Source organism: Sus scrofa, chromosome 7 (genome assembly GCF_000003025.6).
Source record: "Sus scrofa isolate TJ Tabasco breed Duroc chromosome 7, Sscrofa11.1, whole genome shotgun sequence".
Classification (NCBI taxonomy): Eukaryota; Metazoa; Chordata; class Mammalia; order Artiodactyla; family Suidae; genus Sus; species Sus scrofa.
Window position 1 is genome coordinate 59,749,374 of NC_010449.5, and position 10,576 is coordinate 59,759,949.

Genomic DNA, 10,576 nt, shown 5'->3' on the forward strand with positions numbered 1-10,576 from the left:
CCTCACCCCTAACAGGTAAAAGGAAAAAATGAGGAGCTCCCATCGTGGCTCTGCAGGTTACAAACACGACTAGTATCCATGAGAATGCAGGTTAGATCCCTGACCTTGCTCAGTGGGTTAAGGATCCAGCATTGCTGTGGCTGTGGTGGAGGCCAGCAGATGCAGCTCCAATTCGACCCCTAGCCTGGGAACCTCCATATGCTGCAGGTGCAGCCATTTAAAAAAAAAAATGAGGACATGAAAGGTCCTTTTAAAAGGCCAATTAAAATTCATCTCTTTGGTAAGGATCCAGTCAAGTTCATGGCCATTTCACCCACTGATAACATTTTTGAATGGATGAAGGAGTTCCCTAGTGGCCTAGCAGGTTAAGGATCCTGGTTGTCAGTATAGCATCTTGGGTCATTGTTGTGGCTTAAGTTTGATCCCTGACCCAGGGAACATCCACATACAGTGGACATGGGCAAAAACAAGAAAAAAAACCCTTGTGAATGAATGAAGATGTCTCAAAATGAGGGTCCAACTCAAGGTGAGGTATTCAGTAACTCTTTTTTTTTTTTTTTTTGTCTTTTTTTGCATCTGCGGCATATGGAGATTCTCAGGCTAGGGGTGGAATTGGAGCTGCATCTGCTGGCCTCCTCCACAGCCACAGCAACTTGGGATCTGAGCCGCATCTGTGACCTATACCACAGCTCATGGCAATGCCAGATCCTTAACCCACCAAGCAAAGCCAGGGATTGGACCTGCATTCTCATGTGTTTTAGTCGGGTTCGTTACCACTGAGCCACAACAGGAACTCCCTTCAATAAATCCTTTTAATTTGACAAAATAGCTCTTGGGAAAGAGATTAAATGTGTGGGCTCTTCCACAAAAGCTGAATAACCTAGCTGCAATGAAATGAAAGAGAAGGAGTGGGGAGTAGGGAAGAAAGAAATGCAGAAAATCTAAGAAGTTCGTTTAGAAAATAACTATGGATTGGCTCTGCCATATGAACTGTCTGGAATCAAATAAATATGAAGGCTACTAAATTTTTAAAGATCACTGTATTGCCAACTACATTATAAATGTAAAGTTTAAAAATCTATGACCCTTGGGCCTTAAAGTGACTCTAGGGCCCTAACTACCAATGAGCAGCAAATGTGCTGATGCCTACATTAGATAAGGCCAAAGAGGATGATGGAGAGCAAAGAATCTTTCCAAAGGTAGAGTCAGGGATTACAAAGAATAAAGGACAAGGTAGCTACTCCCAGGCAAGGAAATCAGGGTCAAAGCAAGGGACATATGCATCCTCGAGACAGAAGGTAGGGATGACCGTGTGGAGTATGTAGGAAACCAAAATATGTCACCTCAAAATATGCCATTTTGGCATAAGGGTTATATTGAGCTGAAGGCAACTGAAAAGTAGCAAATACAAGAAAAGCTCCCTTCCCTCTTCCTATTTGCCTAAAAGCAGGATGTAAGTTTTCAAAGGTGTCCCCCCTTCCTTCTCTACTAGGAAGGACAAATGTAATTGCCAGAAGTAATTTTAGATCCTATCAGCCTGGAAACAACTGAAGAATCTAAATAATAAATATGCTAACTAGCCTCTCTCTACCATTACTTCCCTGTATTTTTACTTCCATATATATATATACATATATATTTTTACTTCCATATATATGTGTGTGTGTATATATATATATAAATATAATTTTTTTTTCAGGGCCACACCTGCGGCATATGGAGATTCCCAGGCAGGGGTCTAACTGGAGCTACAGCTCCAGTCTACACCACAGCCACAGCAATGCCAGATCTGAGCTATGTCTGTGACCTACACCACAGCTCACAGAAGTGCCAGATTCTTAACCCACTGAGTGAAGCCGGGGATAGATCCTGAAACCTCATGGCTCCTAGTCAGATTCATTTCCACTGTGCCACGACAGGAACTCCTACTTCCATATATATATTTATATATTCATATATAAATAAATAAATAAATATATAGGCATATATATATTATTTGCCCTTGGGAACCTAAAAACTATTTCCTTTGTCCTGTCACTTCTCTATGAATTTATTGTTCTTTGTCGAAGGTGCTATATAAGCCAGAGTTCTAAGCCCCCTCTTTGAGTTACTCTTCCCTGAGTTTCTTCCATGTATATGTGAAATATTCATGTGAATAACCTTCTATTTGTTCTTCTTTTGTTAATCTGTCTTTGCTACAGGGGCCCTAGCAGAGAACTATAAGGTAGAAGGAAAAAAATCTTCCTCCCCTACAATGTTTAGACAACTCCGTGAGGTAGGGAGGGAGTGCAATTTTTATGAGGGAGGGGGAACAACTGAATATTTGTTGACTAGAAGGACAGACCAGGGTTGTTCACCACATATTTCCAGTTTCCCCCCTTCTGAGCGCACAGTAGGATTGTACTTTCCCCTATTCTTGAAGTTAAATGTGTTCACATTTATAAAACTGCAATGGCATTTCACAGCTATGGCAGTGAAATGTGACTGGACATGATTTGTCATTTCTGGGTGGAAGCTCCAGAGCCGATGCATGGTTCACTATGTTCTCTTTCCCTCTGGGACAATGGCTGGCAGTGTCCAAGATTATGGCTGCTGCATCATCCTGGGCCCCTGAGTAGCTAAGGACTGGAGGCCCTTTGACAGGCCACTATGGACATGTAGCAAGAATAAGAAATAAATGTTTCTTAGAGTTCTGGGGCAGCAGCTTAGGGATCTGGCATTGTCACTGTAGTGGCTTGGTTAGTGCTGTGTTGAAGGTTCGATCACTAGCCTGGGAACTTCCATATGTTGTGGGCACAGCCAAACACACACACACACACACACACACACATTCTTCTTTTAAGTGAACAAGATTTTTTGGTTGGTTGTTAGAGTAACATAATATATCCTGACCAATATAACAGGCAATTTGCCGAATGGGAAATCTAAGTGTTTTAACATGTAGGTAGGAGGAGATGCTCAAGAAATATAAATTAAAACAGCAATGAAATCCTACTTTGTGTCCCTCAGATGGACAAAAATTAGAAAGTAGAAAAATAGCAAGTGTTGAAATATATGAGGAAATAAGAATATACAGTGTTTGGTGGAACTAGGGAGTTGGAGGTAGCCTAGGTATCCCACACCAGAGAATAAATAAATAAATGTAGTTCCCATTGTGGTGTAGCAGAAACGAATCCAACTCATGGTTGGAGGGGAGGGTTTGATCCCTGGCCTTGCTCAGTGGGTTAAGGATCCAGTGTTGCCGTGAGCTGTGGTGTAGGTCATAGATGTGGCTCGGATCTGGTGTGGCTGTGACTGTGGCATAGGCTGGCGACTACATCTCCGATTAGATCCCTAGCCTGGGAACCTCCATATGCTGTGGGTGTGGCCCTAAAAAGCCAAAATAAAATAAAATAAATATATAAATGTAGAGGATTATAATGCATTCTAAACCATTAATTTATATTTATATAATATCATGGATATGTATTAAAAACAATGTTAACTGAAAAAAGAAATAAATATTTTAGTCCCATTTATGTAAGTTAAAATACAAACTTACGCAAAGTAAAAATACATTCATCAAATAGAAATTGAAATAATGCATGAAGACCAAAATAAAATAGTAATAGCAGTACCAATAATGATGATGGTGGTGGTGAAATGTTGTAGATGGGTGATAACTGGTTATTATGAAATGGAGATTAATTCAACCCAATGCACTAGAGGTCCACAGAAGCAAAGATCAATTCATGAAGCTGGCATTCAAATTGACAGAAAAAGCACAGCAGAACTAATCGCATCCTAAACAAATAGAGATTTGAAACATATGTTAGAGATGCTTTTTCTCAAAGAGCTTCAAGGAGTTAACAAGGGCAGGGAGCACGAGTGGACCATGGATAACTAATTAAAGGTCTGCCCTGGAAAACTGAGCCAGTCATCATCTCCTCTCTCTATATATAGAGCAGCTGGCTGCCTTGTTTGGCCCCAGGATAAAGCCATGATTACCACTCTCTAATCAAACTGGAGAACCTGTCTGGGCGGGGGGGTACTCCCAGTCAGGTTGTGGGATCAGAGAATCAGATTAGGTGCAATATAATTCTCTAAATTCACAATATAAATGGAGGAAAAGAAGAAAGAAAATTGTAAAATGCAGCCTACATGATTAAAATAAAGCACTCATCTTTAGAGGAAAGTCTTCCCTTTTTTAGCCACTGCGTGAGCATTTCTGACTTCCTGACCTACAGCCTTTCATCAGTTCTGCAAATGAGAGAGGTGAGTTGTGGAAATGGAGCTTTGGTTATTAAGAGAATGAATGTAAGTTTTGTATCAACCTTGCATTAAAAAATATAAATACGAGTTCCTGTTGTGGCTCAGTGGTAATGAATCCGACTAGTATCCATGAGAATGTGGGTTCGATTCCTGGCCTTTCTCAGAGGGTTAAAAGATCCAGTGTTGCTATGAGCTGTGGTGTAGGTCACAGATGTGGTTTGGATCCCATGTTGCTGTGGCTGTGGTGCAGGCCAGCAGTTTAGCTCCGATTTGACCCCTAGCCTGGGAACTTCCATATGCCACAGGTGCAGCCCTAAAAAGACAAATATACATATATATATGTATATATAGAGAGAGACACAATTAAGAATCACTAGACATTAGGAAAACCAACCCCATGGAAGAGAAGAATTAAAATGAACAAAGAGGACATTCAACCCTAGAGGAAACAAAGTTAATTCAGGAAACAAAGAACTTAAAATGTTTTTTAACTCAATCAATGTTCTCGAAGATAATCAAGAGCACAGTGCATCTATAAAGTAAGAATATGCTGCTATGAAAAGATAACAATAGGAAAACAGAACAAACATTGACATTTATTGAAAAGGAGAAAAAATGTTGGGCAGGCATCCAACAGTGTTTTCCGTATAAAACATTATTTTGTCTCTAAGAAACAGAAACTGGCTTAAACAATGTAGCAGTTCCAGGATTAGTTGATTCACTAAATCTGGATCCCAGGTTCTTTCCATATCTCTGCTCTGCCATATCTTAGCATTGGATTCAGCCTCAAGCTGATAGCAAGATAGTGGCCACAATTTTAGGCGTAACGTCTGCATATGACAATATCCAAAAGAAGAAAAAAGACTGTGTTTTCTATGTTTGTTCCCTCTTTGGAACAAGAGAACCTTTACCAGAAGCCCTTTGCTAACTTTTTCTTGTGTCTCATTACCCAGATTTGAGTCATTTCTGAAACACTCACTAGCAAAGTGAATGTGAATGTCATTATCGATCTAGACTAATCATCTGGATGAATCATGATTTAGGGGGTCCACCAGTGTCCACTAGAATACTTCCTGTGGTGATTACCAGTGGACAAAAGCCTCACTGAGGCCGCAGTGTGACAGATCTGGGAGCCAATCACTGCATATTAGAATAACAGATCAATAGGATCCAACCAGAATGTCTTCCAGAATAAAAGTAGAATAGATTCTAATCAAAAGTAGTAGATAAGAAACTGGATGAACTTAGTGGTATGGCCATATGAGTTTTCCTAAAAAGAGAGGAAGTTAGTTAGAAATTCTAAGTAAGAATGAGTCTAAGAAAGTCATGGTCCAAAATAGAAAGCAAAAGCGAATTTATTTGACCTGGACTCTTTCAAGCATCACAGGTGCTCATTATTAATAGATCTCGTAAAGAAGGAAATATGGACGTTCCCGCTGTGGTGTAGTGGGTTAAGAACTCTGGGTCTGCAGAGGTGAGGCCTGACCCTGCACGGTGGGTTAAGCACCCAGTGTTACTGCAGATGTGACGTAGGTTCCATATGCTGTGGGTGCAGCTAAAAAAGAAGAGGAAGAGGAAGAAGAAGAAGGAAATGTGAGTTGAACATACAGCACAGGACTGAGAGAAGGGGATTGAATCCACCTTGTCATGGGTTGGGTTCTTAACCCACTGAGCTACAATGAGAACTCTATGTCTTTATATTTAAAGTGGTTTCCTTAAAGTTCCCATTGTGGCTCAGCAGATTAAGAATCTGACTAGTATCCATGAGGATGTAGGTTCAATCCCTGGCCTCACTTGGTGGGTTAAGGATCTGGTGTTGCGGTGAGCTGTGGGGTAGGTCTCAGACATGGCTCAGATTTGGTTGTTGCTGTGGCTGTGGAGTAGTCCGGCAGCTGCAGCTCCAATTCACCCCTTAGCCTGGGAACTTCCATATGCTGTGAATGTAGCCTTAAACAGACAAAAAATAAAGTGGCTTTCTTATGGACAGCATGTAACTGGGTCTTGGTTTTTATTTTATCTAATTCGATAATTGGAGTGCTTAACCCATTTACTTTGATTACAACTATTAATTTGGGTTTTAATCTATCATATTACTATTTGTTTTCTGTTTGACCCAATTTTTCTTTGTTAATTTCCCCTCTTTCTGGCCTTCTTTTGGATTTAAGGTTCCATTTTATTTTTATTGTTGTTTATTGTCTCTTTTATTTTTTTTTTTTAGTAGTTGCTCCATTAACTCTTTGGTTGATCACAGGTTTCTGCCAAACAATATTATATCACTTCATGTATAAAATGTATAAAGTGTAAGAATCTTAAGACAGTGTACTCCTCTTTCCCTACTCTTGCCCTTTATTTTACTTCTACATAGGTAATAAAACCCATGATATATTATTATTGTTTTTGTTTTAAATGGTTAATTATCTTTTAATGATAGTTGAAAATGAGGCAAGGCCTTTCATAGTTACTCATTTATTATTTCCAAAGGACTTTTCTATCTGATTTTAAGGTTAGAACAAATTTACTGTAGTTGAGACATTGTGGTTTGGTGGAAGGCTAGATGTACAGATCAATGGAATAGAATAGAATCCAGAAATAGATGACACATATATGGACACATATATGGACAACTGATTCATAATGGGCAGAGTGATTCAACAGGGACAGGATAGTATTTTCAACAACTTGGCATTAAAAAAAAATCTTAACCTTACTCCATACTATACTCAAAAATTAACTCTGGGTCATAGACATAAGTGCAAGAGCTAAAACTTAAGCCTTCCAGCACAAAACATAGGAGAAACTCTTTGACTTTGGGTTAGGCAAAGATTTCATAGATAGGGCACAAAAATGTAAATTAATCAAAATTAAAACTTTTGCTCTTCGAAAGACACTATTGTGAAAATGAGGAGTTCCCATTGTGGCTCAGTGGAAATGAATCTGACTAGCACCCATGAGGATTCAGGTTTGAACCCTGGCCTCACTCAGTGGGTTAAGGATCCAGTGTTGCCATGAGCTGTGGTGTTGGCCCCAGATATGGCTCTGATCCTGCATTGCTGTGGCTATGGTGTAGGCCAGCAGCTACAGCTCCGATTAGACCCCTAGCGTGGGAACCTCCATGTGCCATGGGTGTGACCCTAGGAAAGACAAAAAAATAAATAAAAAGAAAAGACACAAATGAAAAGCAGGGCACAGAATGTGGGGAAATATTTGTAAAACATGTATCTGATAAATATTTATATTTAGAGTATATAAAGAACTCCTACCATTCAGTAATGACAAACAACTCAATTAAAAATGGGCAAAAGATATGTCTATTAATATCTTAATATCTTAACATTTCAGCAAAGAAGATATGCAGGTTGTCATTAAGTACATAAAAAGATGTTCACTATCATTAATCAAGAGGGAAATGGAAATTAAAACCACATGGTATACAACATACCTATTAGAATGACTGAAGTTGAGAAGGCTGACCCTGACAAGTATTAGTGTGAAAGAACTACAACTCTCAAACACTATTGGGAACATAGTAGTATAACCAACTTTGGAAAGCAGTTTGGAAGTTTCTACCATATGATCCAATCATTCTGCATGTAGGCATTTACCCAAGAGACATGAAAGCCTATGTTTACACAAAGTCTTGCACATGAATGTTCATGCAGCTTTATTTGTAATAGGCATTACCTGGTAACAACCCAAAAGTTCATCAATAGGTGAGTGGATAGACAATTGCGATTTATCGATACAATAAAATACTACTCACAATAAAACCCAACAAACTTGACACACAACAATAATGTGGATGAATCTTGAAATAATTATGCAGCTGTCAAAAACAATACTCTAAAAGGAACTTACAGTGACAGGAGATCAGTGGTTGCTGGGGGTGAGGAGGAGAGAAATGGGAGGAGGGATTATAAATGGGCACCTGGAAAGGTGATGAATAGGAATCATTTCACTGGTGTATAAATATGTTGAAACCTATCAGATTGTACACTTTTAATATGTGCAATTTGTCAATTATACCTTAATAAAACCATTTACAACATTTATTGAAACTTTTTTTATGCCATTTACTATGCTGGGCTCTAGAGAATGAAACAGTAAATAATGACACTCCTTGAGGAGGTCACAGTGGAGAGGGCTTCATCCTCTCTGCAGACTGGCTTCTTGCACATGGCAGGACTTCTGGCCACCGACACCTGAAATCTCACATCTCGTAGTTTATGTGACTGAGGAGAAATTGACTCTCCTAAATTTGAATCCAGAAATTTCCCAGGGCTTCTGGGCGACTGGCTCCTCAGGGATGAAAGTTATGACCTCAGGCCCCAGTCGTGGCTGTTGTCAACTGATAGAGGAAACATTGCTTTGCCTTGTGGAGGGACCAGTCTCAAAGTGTTGTCTTTAAGCCAAGAGCATCGTCATCACCTGGGAATTGTTGCAGATGCAAATTGTCAGCAATCCGCCACCCCTACCCCAGACCTACTGACTCTGAATCTCTGGGGGTGGATGTGATAAGAGCTGCTTTGAATTGTTGACTAGGCATTTTACTGTACTATGACCTTGCTCACACCCAGAGTCTGGACATATAGATAAGGACTTGAGCTTAGGAGGCCCGCCAAAAGTTCCCACTTTGCTTTTCCTGGGGCACCTTTTAAAATAACCAATTAGAGTTAAAAGAGAGAAAAGTTAGTGACCTACGCCCCAACCACCTTGTAAGCGATAGGTGCTTGCTATCCTACTCTACCTCCTGCTCCCTCGCGAGACAGAGGACTGCCCTTACTCGGGTTCATTACACCCCCGAACGCCACCCTGTTTCTAGACTTTGTAAGTACTAAATCTTGTGACTTTATTTCCTTTGTGTGAGTGTATTGAAACTGTGCCTCCAGGAGTTCCCATTGTGGCTCAGCAGTTAACAAACCTGACTAGTATCCATGAGGATGTGGGTTTGATCTCTGGCCTCACTCAGTTGGTTAAGGATCCGGCGTTGCCATGAGCTGTCGTGTAGGTCACAGACAAGGCTTGGATACCGCATTGCTGTGGCTGTGGCGCAGGTCAGTGGCTACAGTTCTGATTCCACCCCTAGCCTGGGAACTTCCATATGCTGCAATCTCCTTGGACAAGGCCCTTAAAAGCAAAAACAAACAAACAAATAAAAAACCCCAAAGCCAAAATACCATGCCTTCAATCAAAACTACCCCAGGGTTTTTACTTCCTCAAAGTGGGAGCTCAGATGCTAAAGGAACTGCCTGCCGCTCCTGTGTGGGCAGCTTGTGCCTCCTCATTCACAAGTCATAATCTGAATTTCTTAATATGCCAGCTGTGATCCCCCAACACAGTAGGACCCAGAAATTTGTGTTTTAACAGTCTTTTTTGTCATTCTGCTGCATACTCAAAATCTTATTTATTTTTTTGTCTTTTTAGGGCCACACCCACGGCATATGGAGGTTCCCAGGCTAGGGGTCCACTCGGAGCTACAGCTGTGGGCCTACACCTCGGCAACAGCAACGCCAGATCCTTAACCCACTGAGCAAGGCCAGGGATCGAACCCACAAGCTCATGGTTACCAGTCGGGTTCGTTAACCACTGAGCCACTGTGGGAACTCCAAAATCTTTTTTCAAGATTGCATTTGAGCACTTGTTCTCAATTTTAGCTGCATATTGGAATCACCTGGGAAGTCTTCAAACCGTACGGATGCTTGGGTCACCAATCCCCCTGGGGTTTTTTTTTTAATTAATTGGTGCGGTTTAGGGATTGGGATTTTTAAAAAGTTCCCATGTGACTTAATGTGCATCAAAATTTGAGAAGCAGTGCATTAGAGCACATTAGAGTGCATTACACTGCTACACATGCTGGGCTTCACCCCAGATCAATTAAGTTGAAATCTCTGAAGTTGAGACCTGGAGAAGAGATATATATATAAATATATAATAAATATATAATATTTATGTATATCATATGTTACATAGTGTATATATTATATATATTATATATAATGTATATATTATATATATTATATATAATGTATATATTATATATATATTATATACATAATTATGCAGCCCCAGAGATTTTGTATACATATATATTAGATACACGGTTTTATATATACATGTATATAAAATAAAGGAGGATATTGACTCCTGTGTCTGTCTCAGTTGAGCCCATATTTGAGCAGGGATTAAAAAGGGTTTATATATTAGCCCCTAAAAACCCATCTCTAACACCAGGTTGACTTGGCTGTTGAGTAGCCCTGTCCTATTCTTATACTGGCCATCACAGTAGAGCTGGTACCCAAGGTGCTTTCTGAAGAAATAATGAGCATCC